The following is a 21,254-nucleotide window of genomic DNA, read 5'->3' on the forward strand; positions in this document are numbered from 1 at the left end:
GAAAACAGTAATAATTCTGGCACACTTGATTAAGTAAACATTTATTAAAAAAGACAAAACACACACTAAACTACACACAACATAAACATACAGCATACAAGTTATGCTATGCACAAATATACAAATAAGGCCTCCCAGAGGCCTACTCTAACTACACATATAAAATCCCAGACAGCTACCAAGTATTCGGCTCTTAAATAGCACATACTGTACAAAGGCCAAAAGAAGAAATAAACTACCTCCTAAGCTAAACAGAATGCATCCTGCAGTTAAATCTCTCTCTCTGCAAACCCAAATTCCATCAATGACTTTATCTCTCTATTTTTAAAATGTACCCACAAACCAGGAGAATCCATTTTTAAATGAGGGATTTTTTACACAGGAAACCAGAGTTTCCTAAAACCACAGAATAGCTAGCTCTTAACAAGGTTCAAATACCTAGCTCCAGTCTAGTATTTTCTGGTGATCTGGGACAAGGAGCTCTTGCCTTCTTCTTTTGTCTCTTCTTTCTTTCACCCATTCACACTGCTTCACCTCTTACTGTATATGGTGTTTTTCTGGACTGTTATTTATGCAATCATATGCCCAGAACCTCATTAACAAAGATAAACCAAGGTAAAAAATACAACTGCTTTGATAATTGAATCTGGACCCCCTACATCTTAGCCAACAACTGCTTACTTTGAAGCTGAAAATGCTGACACAAACCAGGTGTTACCCATTGTATCTAGAATCTTAGAGACATTCTGAAGTCACCTGTAACAATATGTAATATATTGATTCTAGATTGTAAGAGTGTCCTGTTATGTCCAGGTCACATTCCTAAATAATGCAATTTATAGTGAAATAGCTTAGAAAGGAGGATTATTATCCATAAAGGATAATGTAATTAACATACAAATCAGACTCATTAATGTACCTTTTACCCATAAAAACTATAAATAGAAGCAGATAGAGTAACCTTGGATTGTCGAGACCACCAAAATCATTTAATGCGTCAGGGTAGATTGTTTTCCACACACACTCCATGCATTTAAAGTTAGCAATCACACCTTGATTCACTAGTTGGATGAGCAGCATTGTGTTTGGTAATAAAATCTCAACTTTAGTATTGGGAGATAATGATTCATAAATAAAGTCATGTGGAGCAGCATTGTCTTCAACAAGACTTTTTAAGGTTAAATTTTACTCTTCACAATATATATTAAGTTCTGGAACAAAATAATCAATGAACTACAGTACCTACGTTGTGAGCTTTAGTGCCTTAAAAAAATGAGAGAATTGCTGGGTATTCTTATGTTGATGAATAGAGGAACTCAACAACTTAAGTGCAAAACAATGTATAGCAGGGTGACATGTGATGGGAACCTCCTGTATTCATCTTATTTACTCAATATAATTGCTGTAATTAACATTCCCAATTGACAATATATTGTCAGAATCCTACTCTCACACAATACTGTTAGAGTCAAAACACTAGCTTCTTTCAAACAGTGGCTGAATGAGATCAGTTAGCAACTACCAAACAGACCCTTCTTGTCTGTAACCCTTCATATTTTGCTACTCCACATGTTATATGTTGTGTTTACTAAGTTTCTGTTTGTGTGAAACATAGCTGCCTTGATGCAAGAAACCTTCTGAGAAAACAAAAAAGTATTATTGTATTGTCAAGGACAGAAGACCTCTAAATTATGAACACAGAAACGTTTTTCTTTATGAAAACCTAGTGATTTCCATTGGCTTCTAGGGTTATTTAAATATACTATATTGGGCCATACATCATAACTCTTTCTTGGCCTGAGAAGACTGAAGTTTGATATAGGCAGTGTGTCATTTTGGAAATATTGTGGTGTATAGAATTTGTATACATAAATACTGTATGTGGATCCTAAACCACAAACACCTTTTAAGGAACTGACATTAAAAAATCAAAATCTCTTATATGACCCCCTTGAATTATCATTAAACCATTCATCACATACTAACCTTCAAACCATATAATAGCCATATATCCTGAGGCTTTGTATGACTAACAGAGCCCCCAAAGGTCCTACACTGTATTATTAACAGACTCCAGAAGCAATCTTTATTATTAATATTGCCTTTGAGGATTCTATATTAGTAATATAAAGAATCCCTCTTAAATCATTTACACCAGATACCACTATTATTAATACAATACCTTTAACCCATGTATTGCTATTAAATGCCCAAGGTGTTTAGTATTACCTATTTTAGGTTTTCCTATTTTATTAAAATCATATAAAAAGTAGAGATCCTCTGAGTAAAAACAAAATATGAAGCTAAGCTGAGGAGTTCTTCAGTCATGCATGACATAAGCAATGATGGCATTCTGTCCCCAGTGCAGTGCAGTTGCTTTACAGTACATTTACTTGGAAACCATGTCCTTAGGTGACCCAAATCAGCAATGTGTTGCAAAAACCAACTAACAATTCCACTGTTTAATTCTTTCTCGAGTCCCATTTTACCATTACGTGTAACAAAGGTTCATTATCTATAAGGGAGCCAGGCCTAGGTTAATCTGTGTCAGGATTCAGGATAGGCCAACATGTGCTTTTATTTACTGTACATGTTGTCTCGTTTTAATCATTAGTAGTTTATTCTAGTATTCTAGTGAACAACTGGATTTTGTTCTGATAACAAAGCTATGAATCTATTGTTTTGGCCTACATCTTGCAGAAATATTTTAATTTTAATTTTTTTATAAAGTGGTAAAGAAAGCTATGGCTTTACTTAAGTTAAGTTACAGTATGTACTTAAGTTTTAAAGTCCATTTGGCATCAGGGGAGTATGGTTTATTCATGTTCTATGAATGAGTGTGCTCGTATTTCATTTTACTGCTTGTGGAAATGGGTTTAGAGGAGACGTGGCTGAGTTCTGAGATCCTCCTGATTTTTATATACTGGACATGCAATGCTAATGAAAAACAATTAAAAACATTTTGATCACAAAGGATATTGTCGCTTAGGTTACACCTACGTCTAGATCAAGCTTTGTAATTTAAGATACTATAATGTAAATCTTCATGGCAACACACTTCAAAATAGATACAGCAGATGGTGTTTTCATTAAAAAGACGGCATAAACAATAAATGCCAGTTATTACCAAAGTACTTCAACTTTTTAAAATAACTCAGTCAACTAAATGCAAGCACAGAACAAAGGTTCAACCAAAAAATATAAAAATATTCCAATATATACAAAAATAAATATTGGAATTATATATATATATATCCAATAAATAAAATATAAAATCCAATGTAGAATAAAATATATATCCAATAATATATATAATATTATTTTGGCTAAGAATCTGCGCCTGTGGCTGGAAGGTTGCCGGTTCATATCCCGCGGCCGGCAGAGGAATCCTACACCATTGTTCCCCTGAGCAAGGCCCTTAACCCCAACTGCTCCAGGGGTGCCGTATAAATGGCTGACCCTGCGCTCTGACGAAAAGGTTCTCTCCCTGTCTGTATGTCAGGGAGTTCTCAGATGACTCTGCAATTGTGGGATGTATCAAGGGTGAGCAGGAGGAGGAGTACAGAGGACTGGTCAGCAGCTTTGTGGAGTGGTGTGGGGTGAACCACTTGGAACTGAATGTAACAAAGATAAAGGAACTGGTGGTAGATTTCAGGAGGAAAAAGGTCAAACCTACTCCTGTCTACATCCATGGGAGTGGCGTGGAGATGGTGGACTCGTACAAGTACCTGGGAGCGCACATCGACAATAGACTGGAATGGTCTAAGAACATTGAGGCCATCTATAAGAAGGGACAGAGCCGACTTTACTTCTTGAGGAGGCTCAGGTCCTTCAATGTGCGTAGTAAGATGCTACACATGTTCTATCAGTCGGTGGTAGCGAGTGCCATTTTCTACGCAGTGGTGTGCTGGGGCTCTGGGATTAGAGCAGTGGATTCCAAAAGGCTGAACAAGCTCATCAGGAGAGCAAGCTCTGTCATTGGGTCTGACCTGGACACCTTGGAGGTAGTGGGTGAGAGGAGAATGATGTCCAAACTAGAGGCCATCATGGACAACTCCTCCCATCCCCTCTATGACAGGCTTGCAGGAATGAAGAGCACGTTCAGCAATAGACTGATTCATCCACGGTGCGACAGGGAGCGCTACAGGAGGTCATTCTTGCCTTCTGCTATAAGACTGTACAAGGCATCCACCTTGCGTCTTGGCAGAGGAAACATCAACAGTGACCTGCTTCTGGACTGAACGCATCTACACATCTACTGCTACATCTGTTCTCTTTCTTTTTATTTTTCTTTTTCCCGTTTACAACCATTTTTTGTGCAATATATGCCAGGGACCTGTGCAATACATTTATATTTATATCTATAGTTACATCTATATTTATGTTCATATGTGTGATACGATTTTCTGTGTACTGTTCTGTTCTAGTTTGTTCTTGTGTGTCCGGACTGTGAGTAACTCTTGTATTGTATTGTATTGTATGTGTTGTACTATTATTATATAATTTGTTACACTGTGGCTGTGTTGTGTGTGTTAAGCTGCTGTTGCACTGCAATTTTCCTCACGGGATCAATAAAGTATCTATTTATCATCTATCTATGTCTCATGAAGCACAAGTTGGGGTATGTGAAAAGACAAATTCCTAATCCAAGAAATTATATACGGCCAATAAAGTGATCTTATATAAAAAGAGGCAAATATTTTAATATATTTAAAAATATTTAAAATATGTATCGCATCGCACATTCTTCTTCAATCCTAGTCCTAAGGGACTGTTGTGTCTTCTGGTTTTCTGTATAAAGAAGCAAGTAAACCAGATGTCTCTCAGGTACAGTAGTATACCAGATAATTATAAAAGCATCAACTGGCATGTTGGCATTAGTTGGAATGAAAGTCAGCAGACACAATGGTCCCCCAAGTCCAGGGTTGGGAACAAAACACTACACTGACCAGAATTCCTAAAACAAGGCTACAGTACATGATTTTCTGAAAACAAATTATACTGATCAAAGCTGTTTAGTAAGCAGTTGAACCAGTGAAGGCACTTGGACCAGTGTGCAGGCTGAACTCTATGATCCAAATGTTGGATCCAAACGAGTCAGACTAGGATTTGCCAAACATACATATGGGATGGAAAATGCTACACAATTACAAGCAAGCATTATTACTACTGTATATTTAAATAAATGTCACGCACACATGGCTAGGATTTATAAATCTGTAATTAAACAAAAGTGCTGATTATCACTTCTTGAACTCACACTTAAAGCTCCTTCTCTGAAACTGTCACACCACAACCGAATAAGAACAGGAAATTACTGAGTATTAATATTATAATACTAATATTACCAGGAAATACCTCAATCTTTACTTGGATGGTGTGCAGACTTTATTCAAAATTACATAGCTCTTATATGTCACATGATGGCAAATTCAGTTTTTTGACTGTTTGGGATGGCATCTTTCAGAGACTCATCTGCTCTGGATTTCTCTGACAGAGTTAAAGGAAAGACTGGAAAGTTTGGACAAAGGCAGGTCGTCTGGGTTTCATGCTTAAGAACATACCCTGGCGTTACCCTGAGAAAAAATCTGAGGCAGACCTAAACAGATGGATGAAGGATAGCATTTTCACAATACAAATGAATGGGCTGCCACATTTCCATCTGTACCATTTGTTGCCCTATTACAATAATTTATTACCCTAAATAACACTCACAGATTTCTAAATTATTATGCTAGGGGGAAATGCCACAAGATCAGAAAGGCCAAAGATAAAATTAGGCTATTTGGTGATGGTGCTCATTTCATTCCATTTTCCTAAAAGGCCATTGCCAGTACTGGTTGTACTAAAAACACAATCTCATAAATATTCAGCCTCTTTGAAACCCCATCCCATAAAAACATTTTTACAGTAGCCAATCAGCCCCAACATGCATATTTTAGTGCATTGGATAGAAACCAGAGCTATTGGCAAAAAACACATAAACTGAGCAAATCTCCAAGCAGAAATACCAACTTATCCGACTGCATATAAATTCTAAAGTTTTAACCTTATTTCTGATCATTGATATTGCTTCTGGTTATAGCATAGCTTCAGGCTGGGGTTTAAGTTTAGTGACATTAATTAGAAGAAAATTTAGTATTTGTATTCCCCAAATGTATGTATGTATACCTGACTTTACACAAAATGTTGAGTGCAGCCTCCATCTCGTGCCAGATTGACTTGTGTGCATATCTTCTATTAGAAGTACATTGTCTGGAATAATAATAATTTTTGCTATGTATCTGCAGTATGACCTATTTAGTCATGTCAAAAAAGGTTTTCTAGGGATAGTTTTCTAGTAGTCACTTTATTACTACTCTAAAAAAAGTTCACTTTTATTTTCAAAGTCCAGTATACTGTAATAATATTGTAACTGTGTAATTACAGTACTGTATTAATAAAAGTTGTAAATGAGAATGTACCCTATAAGAATGTACTTTGACATATGTATGGTTGTGTGGTTACACCTTGCTTGGGTCAGGGAGTACATATATTCCCTTTTAGACTGCAAGATCTGGATTCTATGGCATAGGTCTCAGACAATTAAACTTAGGATTTCATCCTTCATCCATCCATTCATTTATTTTCTTTTTATTTAATCACAGTAAAGTACCTTTTGGAAATGCACACTTTTTTTGTGTGTGATAATGAGAATTCATGACCTTGCACATGTTATAAAGGACAACCATTTTGTACATTCCTCCAATCAAGTAATAAGTTGGTGGGGACCCTTTTCTTTTTTAATTTACATTTTTCTACTGAAATACATGGTTATGGTTTTCCCTGGAGCACAGAACACCCATTTCACCCTTTACAGACCATGCTGACTCTAATAGTAAAGAGTCGATAAAGATGATATGGTATCTTTTATCTATATTTATCTATTCCAAAACATTCATTTTGTAATTTAACACATCTTTTTGAGGAAATAAAGGATGATGAGGATGAAGATAATTAACAATTATTTTATTGTTTATGATTCAGGACTGCACTACTCTGTAAAACTTCCACGTTGTGCAGTGAATTCTTAAAGCACCACAGCTGTGTGTGGCTTTCAGAAAAATTGTTACAATATTAAATGTTTTTAACCCATTTGTGCTTTCCTGCACAATTAATACTGCATACATACTAGCAACAAAGTATTACATGAAATAAAATGATTACTTTGTTGAGATGATGTTGTTACCAAGTTGCTACTAAAACAATAAAAATATATTTTTTAATTAAATTCAGTATATAGAATCATTAGTAATTGTGAAAATAGTAATTAATCTTTTAAGGTTTTATTTACAAACATATTATAAAATATATGTGGATTTTAAAACATATCATATTTAAAAGCAAATACACACATATAAAAACAAAGGGTCATATTATAATTAAGGTTTTGAGTAGTGATTTTGAATGACAGTTGCCTACTGTAAGTTGGAAAAATGGCAGTAGTAGATGATGCATGGTTATCTGTGGATATTACTTAATGGAATTCTTTAACCTGTGTGGGATATTGGGAAATGTAGTTTTTAATACATGTATCCGACTCAGGTACCGAACAAAAATTACTTGGTGAGGGAAACACTTCCTATTCTGTTTTAAATAGACTGTTTAAAATAAAAAAATGTAATTATTTTAAATGTAAACTTCATAAATTCCACTCACAAAATCAAAAAGTACTGTACAAAGTTGTACAGTATATATATATAACACCTGGGCAGGACCTGTAGTTCAGCATGACTGAAAGGCAGATTAGCATTACATAATAATATCTGAAATTCATAAAACAAATGTCCTTGTCACTGTCACTTGTCACTGGCTGCTACCAAAGACCAAAGACCAAACAAGATGTACCGCAATCAATTATCAGCTGTCCATTTCATGGAATTGTTTCACACTATTGTCCATTACCATTTGTATTAGGGATGTATCTAATGTTATCTTACATTTATCTTACATTAATTAATTACATTATATTAAACTGAGAAGAACATATTTTTATTAAGATTCTTCAGATATCTTTAATGCATTACGTGGAGTGAACTTGGTTTAAAAGCCAGCAGAATTAATTTGGTGCACAACACACATACACACTCTTACTGTGGAACAAGGAAGTGGGAGGGAGACCAGGCAGAACATATAAACTCCATACAGATGGTTTCATGAAGAAACTTCAGTATTTGAAAGGGCTTTCAGTTTGACTCTAGATGGCTTAATGGTTGTTTTATTGACACTCATTATAATTTTCCTTTACTCCTCATAGTGTAATGGAAAGCATTATAAAGACAAACAAAAACAAACATAACAAGCTTTAGAGCATTAACAGCTTTCAGTTTGTGCTTCTTCACGCATCAAGGATAACAAAAGGGATCCATACCCAGACCCTCCTACTGTGAAGACACAATGTAACCATCAAGGCACAGGACATCCCCATGTTACATCAGAAACAAATTGCTGTAAATCACTGCATTTGAAAGTACTTCAGTGTCTAGTGTTTGAAGAAGTATAAATATTATAATTATATCCACCACTAACAAAAACTGCAGCTGCAAAAAAATCAAAGCAAGACAAGTTTTTCAACACAATTAGAAAAAGTGAATGTCTGAGACATCTCAGCTGATTAAGAAGAATTAAAATAAGCAATATAGTGAAAACAATAAAAACAGTTCTGCTGCTTTCCTCATATTCATGCTGTGGCATTAATAGCTTTAAAACAACAACACATCTCTAAGACTCTAAATGGTATAATGAACTATAATAAGGTTGAATGACTATGAATATCAGATGTCCTGTGATACTTCTAGTCACAAATGACAAGAAAATTAGCAGAAAAATAATTTTCCCTGAAGTCAATAACTTTTCTTGATGCCATTAATCGGTCTGTGACAAAAGGCTGTGCCAGTATTTAAAATGTAATTAGACTACTCTCACAAATTAGTCATTTATCTGGTGCTACACAAGAAGTGAACTAGAGCTAGCAAACATAAGAATCCTGCCATAGGGGGAGTAAGGAAAACCAGTTTTACCAGTCACTGGACCACAAGGCCAACAATCTCCACGATGCTCAGACAGATTAAGATGCTCTTAAACACAAACCAATTAACATGCAATTGAAAAACTTGCTAAGTACACCTTGCTAACATTAATGTTGTTTTGAAGTACAATAAGCTAAAAACTTATCAGATTATTTTAGCATGTGATGGTGGTACCCGGAAAATATTCAACAAGATGTGATGTCCCCAGTTGCAATGGTCTCTGATAACAGGGATGCATACATCTAACTAATGAGATAAACAGATATTTGAGTTGCTGCCATTTATCCCTCAGGGAGAAGCATAAGCCTGGAATTCTTTTCAGGCTGTAGCATGTTACTTAGATGCATAAAACCAGATGTCTCATATTCAATTCACACTGATCTATTTCCTGATTGTGTGAAGCTATCTGTTGCTGTTCTGAGGATCCAAGGCAATTCATTACCTGTTGTTCAGTGATTTTCTGTTTGTGCTCACAGGGATGACATATCAGTCATCTGGGGCTCTTTGTGGACTTGTGTAGTCTGCTAGAAATGCTCCCAGACTGTACTGATCATACTGTGGTCCCCACATAGCTGTCACATCAAGAGAGCTCGGCACTGTATTTCAAATTAATCATAAAATCTGAAAAAAGATTTCCTTCCAGTGAAGGCGATTATCTAGTTATCACACAATGTTTGTAATATGTTAAAAGAACATGCATGTTCTTGCGTTAATCTTGCGCAGTACCAATCTTAAGAGTGCCTTCTATTTCTTCTTTTTACTTTACATTGTAATTACTAAGTAATTTTCCTTTCACAGTAATTACTGATTTATTTTCTTTTGCATTTACCAGTTTGGGAATCTATTATCATGAATGATCTTGGTTTAATGTCACAACCTTCATAAAAACCTTCATAAAAACACAAGAAAATGAAAATATTTGCATTAAAACTGAAATGACCATTGTTGTGTCATTTACTTCTTTCACAATATAAGTTCAGCACAGAAACAGCAGAGCTCACCTGTTAAATGGTGGAATAATGAAGCTTCTGCCTACAGTATATCATGGAAAACTGATAGGCATCTCAAACTCAAACAACACCAGCCGCACTCAACCAACTGTTGCCCAATCTGAGAGGACAAAGTCATAGGAAGTTAATGACCTAACTGCACATCCAAACCGAGACTTCTGAACTGCAGGGTCCAGGCTTTCCTCAGAGAAGAGCACTTTACTTTTTTCTTGATATAAATACAAGTACCTCAAGGTAGACTTGAGGTACAGTCCTACAGTTCAGTTTTAAACACAAGTTTTAAGCAACCCACTGTGACACCTCAGCATGCTAGCCACAAGAGCTTGGCCATTCTTCTTTGAGGTCTAACGTACTCTGAAGAAAACAAAAATGTCGAATAAAGAGGACTTGTGCAATTTACGTTAAAAAGGTTTCCACTGTAAATGACTTGCATTGTCAGGATGGATCAATTAGCCTCTATCAGCTAGATCAGCTAGATAGGAGAAATGAGTTTACAAAGCAAACCAGTTACCTTTAATTTATAATAAATTATACATAATCTAAATTACTCAATGCACTCTTTATAAAATATCTGTAGAAAACAAACTACAGGACATAGACTTATTTATTGGAAGGTTTTAAATAGGTTTATAAAACAGAAAAAGGGTTTTATTTTGTCTTAGAGGATTCCAGTAATATGTGGTGTTCTGATTCATCCATCCATTTTAGGCAATTAATCTACCACCATGTCTTTGGGCTTTATTTAAAAAAAATACTTCTTTATATATTCTTTGCAAGAAAGTAAACTGAACTAACTTCTGATAATTGTGTTAATTAAGTTCACCTTGTTACAGCACTATATAAAACTGAATGCCAAGTATGTCACTATACTATGTCACTGTACAGTACATCCAAAACACAGTCTGCATTGTCTAAGGAGAACACTATTAACAATTAAATCTTTAACTCAATACATAGAGACTGGATTCTCTCCATGCATATGCCAAGATACAGGTTTTGAACAACCCAAAAAGTGTCAGTGCTTTGAACACAAAGGAAGACCAATTAAATTGAGCAGATCTAAATTAATTTGTGGAAGCAACAGCTGAAAGAGAATGGGAAAAGGTGTTCATCTCTTCAGATCTAGCAAAGTCCTGATGTCTCTACACCTGTTTAAAAATGTTTTAGAATTATTTACTGTGACAGCATGTAAAGATGAATACATTTCAATACCATCCACCCATTCTCCCAACACTTCTTCCAATTCAGGATTGCAGGAGACCCAGAGCCTATTCTGGCAAGCCATGGACACAGGGCAGGGTACACACCGGACAGGATGCCAATCAACTGCAGGGCATACACAGACACAAACACAAACATCCACACAATCACATCAGGGCCAGTTTCCCCAAAAGTCAATTAACCTATGAACATGTTTTTGGACTGTTGGAGGAAACTCGAGTTCCTATAGGAAATCCATGTGAACATACAAACACCCCAGGTCCGGAATTAACCCCAGGGCTCCAAGCAGCAATGCTAACCACTCTGTCTGAATTTCAGTACCAAACACCTAAAGTGTCTGACGTACAGTAGCACAATCAAAGCTAAGCTGGTTTTCTCTATTGTAAAATTTAAAGGCAATAATGCTGACACAAGCCAATTTTTGCTATCAGCACATTATACTGTATGACAATAAATTATCAGCAGATAATATATTGCTGCTAGAGTGATATGAAAAGTTGAGTATTGCTATCAAAAACCATGGCAGAAATAATAACAGAAAAATAGTACTGTGAACTAGTGTATCCTAAGAAAAGACAAATAACAAGCAAGAGTGAACATCACTGATGAGTGTCCCTACATCAACATAAAATTAGGAAGCACTCTTGTAGTCTTTTAACAACATTATTTTAGGACTTGATTGTAAAACCTTAACCATAATCATGAAATCTGCTTCTAAACCTATATGATCTGGAACCAGATATTCACACTCAAGCTGTTCTAGGTGATGAAAGTTGTCATAATCAAAGAGCCCTTTAATAAAATCTATTTGATGTGGTGTCCTAATTTGGACTTGTAGGCCATCAGCCAAAGTGACAGCACCTTAACATACAGTCTAATATCAGAGCAAATCAAAGACATATCTGCTTTTTTTAATTAGAAAGGGTTATATAACGGCAGTATTAACATTCCCATAAAATTATCTTTCTGAATGGCAATATGTATCATTTCAAGCAAAAGGGAACTTAATTAGGGCTAAAACGTCAGACAGAATTCAGAAGGATTAAAATTCCAGGAGATTTAGATGTTGTTACTGTTACTGTACTAGTTCCTTTACCTATCCAGACATGTATATAAGTCCTAGCTTTAGCTGTCTATTCTGGAGAAAGATTATATTAATGAAAAAAACATTCTTCCCAATCATATGGAATGCTGAACTGCCTAATTATGAATATTAAAGGTAAGACACCACATTTCTCTACATGAAATCTGACATTTCCGTGTGTTGAAGTCTAGAAAATCTGTAAAGTATTAATTGCCGGAAAGACTCAAGGCTAGCCAACTTTCATTAAAATAATAATTTTGCCTTACAGTTAGGTATAGGAAATGTTGGTATGATGATAATTATGATAATTAAGATGAGACAGTTGCATCTGGAAATAAAACAGAAGACTCATTTTTAAGAAAGCATTTGCTTTACTCACACAAAGGTCATGGACAGTTCCACAGTTAAAACCACTTTAGTTTTTATTTTGTCTGAAAAGGCTCATTTTATTATAGTGTGGTGTTACAGTGCCAGTGGGCGTCATGTGAAAATGGATCTGTTAGTATAAACCTGCAGAAATTGGCATGGGGATCTGATGTAGAGATGGGCAGTATCCCAGCACAGACAAAAGGCTTGGAAATCAAAAACATTGTTAATTTTGGAATATGGTTCATATCTAGGGCTTACAACTGGTGCATAAATAAATTAAAAATTGAAATAAATAATTGGCCAAAGGGTTAAACATATGGCATATCTACTACACCCACATAGTCTCTCAGTGTTGTGCATTACAGTATCTGAGCATTGTTTTCTTTAACTTTTATTCTTTCAAGTACTTAATTCATGACTGAACACATATCTAAACTCCAAATAACTCAGTAATTAAGAGCAGAGGTCAGTACTAACTGAAACATTTTTTTACCTTAAATACTTGTTTTCAAATATGCTACTGTCCTCATTTCACCAGCCCTTGTCCCTGGTATAGAAACTGTAAAACTCGATTACAAAATGCAATACATTGTTCTCTCCAGAAGAACAGACAGATACTTAGCAATACTTATTAGTAAATCTATGAACATCTTCATCATCAACATCAATTTTCGTCCTACAGTATATCAAAGTGAATGTCCAGTGAAAGAGGTGTCAAAGCTGTCAGGAAGAACTACAAAGCGCTTCACGGAAAATGTTTAAAGGCTTCCAAAGACCAAGAAAGTGATTCAAGAAATAGGGCAAAGCAAGGGACTTGATAAATACTCACTTTTTCTTTATTGACTATTTAGGCCTTACAAATGGTGTATGGGTAGAACTGAATACTCTTTCTGGTCAGTATTCCAAGGTTCCAAAGATGTTCCAAAGTTCCAAAAATGAGAAACACTTTTCAAGGGCAACAAATTGCCAGCTAGGCACACTGAAATTTTTGGGTCAGTAGTGTACACTCCTGGTAGCCACGTGGAGGAAAGTAACAAAAAAAATGTGCCATGATAATTGTTCAAATTAATACAGGTTCATTTTGACAGAGAACATAAGAAACAGATTAATACCAGCAACGTTTTAAAATTTCAGTACAAAGAATACCCAATCAACTGTGACAAGCATATTACTTAGGAGGATTGCTTGCCTGGCAAGATGGAAATTCAATACAGTGACAGGAAAGTAGAACACCTCACCCAAGTTTTAAACTAGAAACACTGGACAGTGTTTGAAGATACTGTATCTTGCTTACAGAACTGCAAACCTACCCAAATACTTGTCTCTGTGGAACCACTGTTTAAGGCATTATGTCCTATATAATATCCACTATTAAGTGCAGTCATGCTTTTATCATTATGAACGCCATTATGGCAGGCGTTTAAAGAAAGGCGGTCTTCAGAATCTTGTCAATAAAAATGTCCACTGTAATCCTGAACTATGACATGTCATAACTGTCAAGGAAAGATGCAGTGCTAATAAGACCTCTTGCACCACTCCCACTCCAAAGTGTGACAATGCTGAAAAGAAGGCTATATTGAAATGATTTTACTAAAACATCATGGTCATCGTCACTTTCAGTAACCGGTTATCCAATTCAGGGTCACAGTGGGCCAGAGCCAATCCCAGGAAGCACTAGGCACAAGGCAGGATACAACCTTGAAGAGATGGCAGTCTATCACGGGGCACATACAGACACAAACACTCACATACTATACTCACATCAGGGCCATTTTGTACAGAAGCCAGTTAACCTACCAGCATATCTGTGGATTGTGGGAGGAAAATGGAGCACCCGGACAAACGCAGGGAGAATATGCAAACTCAACATATATAGCACTCCTATAATTGAACCCAGGACCCCAATACTGTGAGGCAGCAATGCTAACAACTGCATCACTGTGCCTCTCCCTTTTGTTAACATAGCGATCTAATGTAAAAATAATTATGTTTCGAAAAATAAATACAGCTGTCACAAGTGTCTACTTGTTTTTAAATCTCTATTTGATTTTAATTTTATTAAAATGATTAACATAATTTTCTTTATTTGTCTATTTGAGAGCTCAGGATAAATAGGGGGCATACAGCATTATACATTGTGACAGAGGACAGAAGGAAAGAGAAGAGTTACAGGTTGCGAAATTCAACTGTTAACCCTAAGCTAGGCTGGTGGAATCATCGTAAAAAAAGCATGTATTACAGACTGTATATACATAATATGCCACTAAACAACTATATTACATAAAACCTGGTGAATTTTTGTCTAAGACAGTGGCACAACGCTTAGCAATTATTGGAGCTCATAGCAAAACGTATAGATTACAGATAGAAAAGCACTCTGGTCCTTATAGGGTATCCGTTTCCTCAGATGACTTTGGATTCATATTTTATAAATAACAAAACATAGGCTATGATTTATACAATACAAAATGTCTAGTTAATTAAAAAAAAATAAGTTTTATTCTTATTATATTGATACCAACTAGCAGCAATGAGAACGCTGTTATATATAAACACCCACCCACATATTTTGATGTTTCCAAGACAAATTTCTAGCCCTTCTCTGACTGAATAGAGAAATCAGTTTATCCCCAATTCCTGAGGATAAATCAATGAGACAGATTTTTATCTTTAAAGGAATACTTGGTTTTCTGTTAATAGACAAGTCTCTTTCCATCAAATAATTTACCAACATTACATTTTTTGTTATCGTATGGTATAAAGTGGTTTGGCATATTACATTTTTTGTTTGCAGAAGGGGTTACTGGCATGTTTTTGTCTAGCACTACCCACATGCACAGTTACTACAAAAGAAATGCTGCAAAGAATAATTTTAGAACAAAGAGGGGAGGAAGAAAAAGTATGATTCCTCCATTACATTTCAGTCTGCTTCCACCTTCATGATCAAGCAAGCAAAAACTATCCTTGAGACAGAAAAGGCTTTATTTTTTATGTTATTAAATTTGAAATGTCAGAGCATCTGATGATTTCTGCCCCTTACAATGATGTTTACAGATGCTGTCTATCAGAATGGATGATTTTAAGCACCCAAAGCACTTGTAGGTACAGATAAAAAGACTAGACTTTCCTCACTGATCTCCAACTCATGCTCATGTGTTGTTTCTGGACAGCAATCTGGAAAAAAATGCAGCACAAAAACCACAGCTAAGTCAAGATGCCTGAATCTAACTGATCCTTTTAAATGAAGCTGTTCACCAGAGCACAAGAGAAATCTGAATACATCACCCAGAGTCTCTTTACACCTCCTGAAAAGTGCTCTTTGTATATCCTGTGTTTTCTTTCCTTGCTTATGTTTTCTTATTCCAGATTTGGAAACCAAAAACGTACTGCTCTTAACAGGAATCTGACGGGGTCATCAGCTCCATTATATTTTGTTGTGTACAATCTTCCATCTCTGCCACCTTGAATACCAGACTTTCCAGCTTCATTGACAAAGACAAATCTTTGTTTGATATTATCCGTTAAATATTTAACATCTGGGAAAAGGCAGGAGAACAGCTGAATTTATATTTGATGGATCAAAAAACAGAAGAGGGGAATAACAAAAAAAGACTGGCAACAGAAGCTACTGTATAAGTAACTCCAGGTTAATATTGCTGATTTACTACTGGTCATGGGGTTTTTCATCACTTTTTAATGACACAAACTGTAGCACTGTTGCTACAATGTTCTCCTCCTGCAAATGTATTCTTAGGTCTTCCTTTGTGTACTTCCCACCTTTTGGCAGCCAACCAACTGGTGATGAGAGCTGCAATAGCTTCTAGGTCTGCATAGGTCTGATTTGTTGGAGTAGTTTTGCAGTTTCATGTTAGAAATGTTATGCACTGTTCTGGTAATGTCAGGTGATCTTACAGTGTTTTTGTTTTTTTTACTTTCTTTTAACTTGATCCAGTTATTATTTGAATGCTAGTTGTGCCATTTTTCACGTAGTCTTTCCTCTCTTAATGGTGTAATGCTCTCCATCATTTTATACACAACAACTAGGGAGAAACTGTCTTAGGAAATTTTTTATGACAACGTAAAATTCTATCCTAGAATTTATATCATGAAATTTTAAATAGTAAAATGTGTTTGTACATTACAAAAAATATACATATTACCTTATTGCAAGAAACTCAGTACTAAAATGTATTTGTCACGCCCTAATCCAACCAGATTTCAACACGGAATTGCTCTCGTGCTCTCCAGCCCTGAGCACTTCTTCCAAACGATACCGTTCCTGTCAATCAACAAACCCCATGACACTCGACCTGTCAGCGCACCTTCCTCCTCTCATAATATTTAAGCCCTCTAAACACTCTGTTCTACCTCGCCGTCCTTTTATAAAGTGTTCTAAGCCCCTTTGGATAAGAAGTACGGAACTCGTTCTTGACCACGTGTCTCGCCTAGCCCACTCTTGGATCAGAAGCTACTGGATCTTTTCCCTTTTGTTCCATAACCACTGAGGTACCGCACGGGGTTCATCCTCCCGATTGGTCTGCTGGTCACTCTGGACTGTATTCACTTGTACTCTGGAATGATATACATATTACCAAATGCAAACTAATTTTAATATGCTGATATTCACAGACTCAAACAAATCAAACACTACAGATTGCTAAAAAGTACAATAAAAAAAAGAGACAGACAGAAAAATGAATACTGAATACTGGCTAGCATTAGTCAGCATAAATGACAGCACTGACAGCTGACAACTGACAGCATTATACCAGTATTAGCATTAGTGGATATACATACAGTAAAGCTATTTCTCTTTACAACTTAGAAATATTACAATTGTTTCACATCATTTTATCCATATACAACTTTTTATCTAATTTGCTAGATTTTCTTGATTATGTAGAGAATACACATTAAATAGATTTTTAAATCAAGTATGAACACCTCTTCCTCAGTTGTCTCTTTGCCCCTTTCTTCTAGTTTTAAGAGTTTTTAAACTGTTGCTCAAATTTTAAACAGATGCTGTGGTTCGTGATAGAGTAATAATAGTCAAAGATTTTGATTTCATATACAGTATGTTTCTATGCATACACTGTAAAACATACATCTTTAAGGCAATATTTTACTCTCACATTTATTCCCTTTATTTTCACACCTGATTACACACCAGGTTTGTACTGGGAATTACAGTACCTGTGCTAAAAGCTGGTGTTTCAATCCCTTCTTACTTTAGAATTAAGTCTTTTTAAAACACCTTACAAAGGTTTTCAACAGCACTCCCCGAGATCAACATTCATCATTTTTGGGATATTAACAAATGCTTAATTAGAGGCACTTAAAATGCTTTTGACTATTATTCAAAAGCAAATTTATTTATTTATTTATATCCAAATTTATTCTGTACTTTATTCTGTTAGAAATCACAATTCTATGCACAGAGCTGATATATAACTTATATACTGTATACAGAGAACAAAGCTAGACATACAACCACTCTCAAAAAACAATTCAAAACCCTCACCACTGCTGGAATTAATTCCTTGAACACAAAACAATCAGCTCTATTATAAAAATGCTGATCTTTGTGCTTGTGTTACGATTACAGAAAAATAAGCTTTTACCTCATACTGAAGCAATTAGTGATAATGATATGGTTATGCTCTCTTATCCTAATCTGTGCTGTCTAAAAAATAAGCGTAAAATTAAGAGTGAAATTACTCATATCTTTGTGTTTCTAAAACTAACATAGATATAGCCAAAATGAAAGAATTCTTAGGGCTATTATAACTGCCTCTGCTGACTTCTAAACAGGCCATTCTTTTACAAGCTCCATTAACTTTACAGAACTGAACACAGCTCAGTATCTAAACTGGGAAATAGAAGCTTTTGATTTGGGATCAACCTTAAATTAAATCAGATAAAGTGTATTAAAAGCTGACTCTTTCTTTTCAAGGAAAAAAATCTGATTTACTCTTTCACGAAGGAGTGAAATTAAAAGACCTATTAAAGAAGCTCAAGTTATAGGCCATTCTTGTTACTTAACATTGACATGCAGTATTACAGATTCCTAACAAGGTCCTTGTTAAACAACTGGAAATGTGTTAGCTAATGCCCAATGGCCAGATAGGCTTTTTCAATGTTTGCTTTGCTTCTAATAACATTCAACATATTTTCCAAATTCTAAATCAAATCTCCATCACCTGGATATCTTGCCTTCAGTGACTACAACGAGTGTTCAGAGTGTTACAGCTTTGGCACCTCATTCATGTATGTGATGCGCTTTACACAATATTCCAAGAATATGATCAGATGGGATCAGTGTTCTCACATAGCAAAGACACCCATGAAGGTTTATTTTGTTAATAAAACAGAAGCAGAATCCCCTTCTAAATCCTCTCCATTTATTTGCAGATTTCGTTTTTCTGCACCCCTCCTCCTGTTCTCTCTAAGTTTGGACATGTTCACCAGCTTAATTCTCATTTCCCCACTGATCTCTGCACCTTCTTACCTACAGTACTTTAACTTCTGTTCTCCTACATCTTATTTATTTCCTACTTTTCCTCTCTCCCTCACATTGGAAGAAGACCCCACAGTCGAACAGTTGTTTCTGTTCTTTTCTTTACCTCTCAGCATGGAATGAATCTTTACCTGTTCCTTTGCTGCCTACAGATGTTGACGCAGTTCCCTACTCAAACGTATTTTGTTAATAGTCGATAGTTAATAGTTAATAGTTAATAGTCAGGGTGCTAGGCAGCATATCAGTACTGTCTCAATCATCTTCAGAAATATGTCTCTACGTCAGTTCCCTATGCCATAGACTCATTCAATAATTCAATAACTTCTGGACAGAACATTGTTCATAGTGTTACAAATAAATTAACTTACATGTAAGTCAATCCTTATGCCACAAGGGCATTCCTACTCTTTTACCGTCAGAAGTCCTGTGTTTCATTTCACAATTTCTTCCCAGATAATTCATAAATAGAATACAGAACAGAATCAAATCAAGATCTACCTAGATGGTCCTTGCTACTGATTAGGCTATATGGATTTCCATTCTAGAAACAAACAATGCCACACATTCATTACTATTTTCCATTGTACCTACCTCACTCCCTACATAATATCTAAAACAATTCCATTATAACTTGTTTTATTTGGAAAAGAAAGCAGCCAAAAGTTCTAGTGGGTTGGTTTTACGTGATGTATTTGTTGACAATTGTCCATAAACATTAGAGGGTTTAAAGGAAACAACTTTACTCATTACAATCTCTGGTTAGATCACTGTACCTGATCAACCCTCCCATCCACTGGCTGAATTAAGAATCTCCACAGCAGCTATTAGAGAACTAGTTTTGATTTTAGATATCCTTTTTCTTGTATGTCCCCCTACAAAAAACCCTCATAAGAGGCATAGAGGCATAAAAAAAATATAGATTTAGCCTGGACTGAAATGTGGTCGTGGTCTGGGCATATAGTATTTACTCTTCCAAAAAATCTGGCACACCAGATAATTCAAGTTTTTAACTTGTAAATGGAATGTATGTGGCCCTGTATCTACACTTAGTGTTTTCAGATAAAAAAATAATTTTGTTTAACTGCCACAGATGTACAGTACATTGTATGCAACTGGCACTTATTCTAAAACTGTCCTGTGACAGAGTGCATATCTGGTCATATGTAACTGGCATGCTTCCTGACATTACTGGCATGACCAGATTCCTTCTTCGAAGTGAAGATTCTTGGCTAACTCTTAGTTTCGGCTGGAGGCACTAACTGAAATATTTTACAAGCCTTGGTGGATGTTATATTATGGGATATTAGCAAATTAAAAAATGGATGCAAAGATTTGTAGAGATGTCCTCGTGGAAAGATGTATAGCCAGACTGCTCCTTTCTTTTGTTTACTGTTGTGTGTTATATTACTCACTCAAAGCCTACAAAAAAGTTTCTGAATAAAAGAGATGAACACCTTTAAACGTTAAAACATTATGAAGAATTACCTTAAATCATCTTCTATTAGTCCCTTAATGTCTTAATGAATCAGAATTATTCACAGTACTGTACAAACCCAATAGCTTTTCCCCTTTGTGTAAGCTTATTCCAGGTTTAATAAAAAGAAGGACCTCATTACAGTTCTGTTCTGTCCACATACCCAAATAAAATAGGTTCTGTTTCTTCACTCTTTTATGGATATGGAAGTTACACAGTGAATTCCTAAAAATGCCAAAATTAATCAAAATGATCTTATATAACACTAAAGAACATTCTAACTCAAAGAAAACACAATGTCCAAGAGAACTAAGGACAAACACAAATGTTTTACAAAATATGTAACCAAAAACATTATTCCTCACTTATACCACAGTATATATCAGCTCTTAGAATATAATTTCGTTCACAAACCTTGCTTAAGTGAAACAGTCTGACATTGATTTTTAATGTAATTCAATTTCAACATCGAATGGTTTCATCACGATTACTATTTGCAAATACTAAAGTT

General features: G+C 35.5%; 1 protein-coding gene across 4 annotated transcripts in view; it reads right to left on the reverse strand.

Annotated features, from left to right (window-relative positions):
* thrb (thyroid hormone receptor beta) overlaps positions 1–21,254 on the reverse strand; it is a 134,575-nt gene that overhangs the window by 42,841 nt on the left and 70,480 nt on the right. The window lies entirely within an intron of this gene.

The sequence above is a fragment of the Lepisosteus oculatus genome, chromosome 10 (genome assembly GCF_040954835.1).
Source record: "Lepisosteus oculatus isolate fLepOcu1 chromosome 10, fLepOcu1.hap2, whole genome shotgun sequence".
Classification (NCBI taxonomy): Eukaryota; Metazoa; Chordata; class Actinopteri; order Semionotiformes; family Lepisosteidae; genus Lepisosteus; species Lepisosteus oculatus.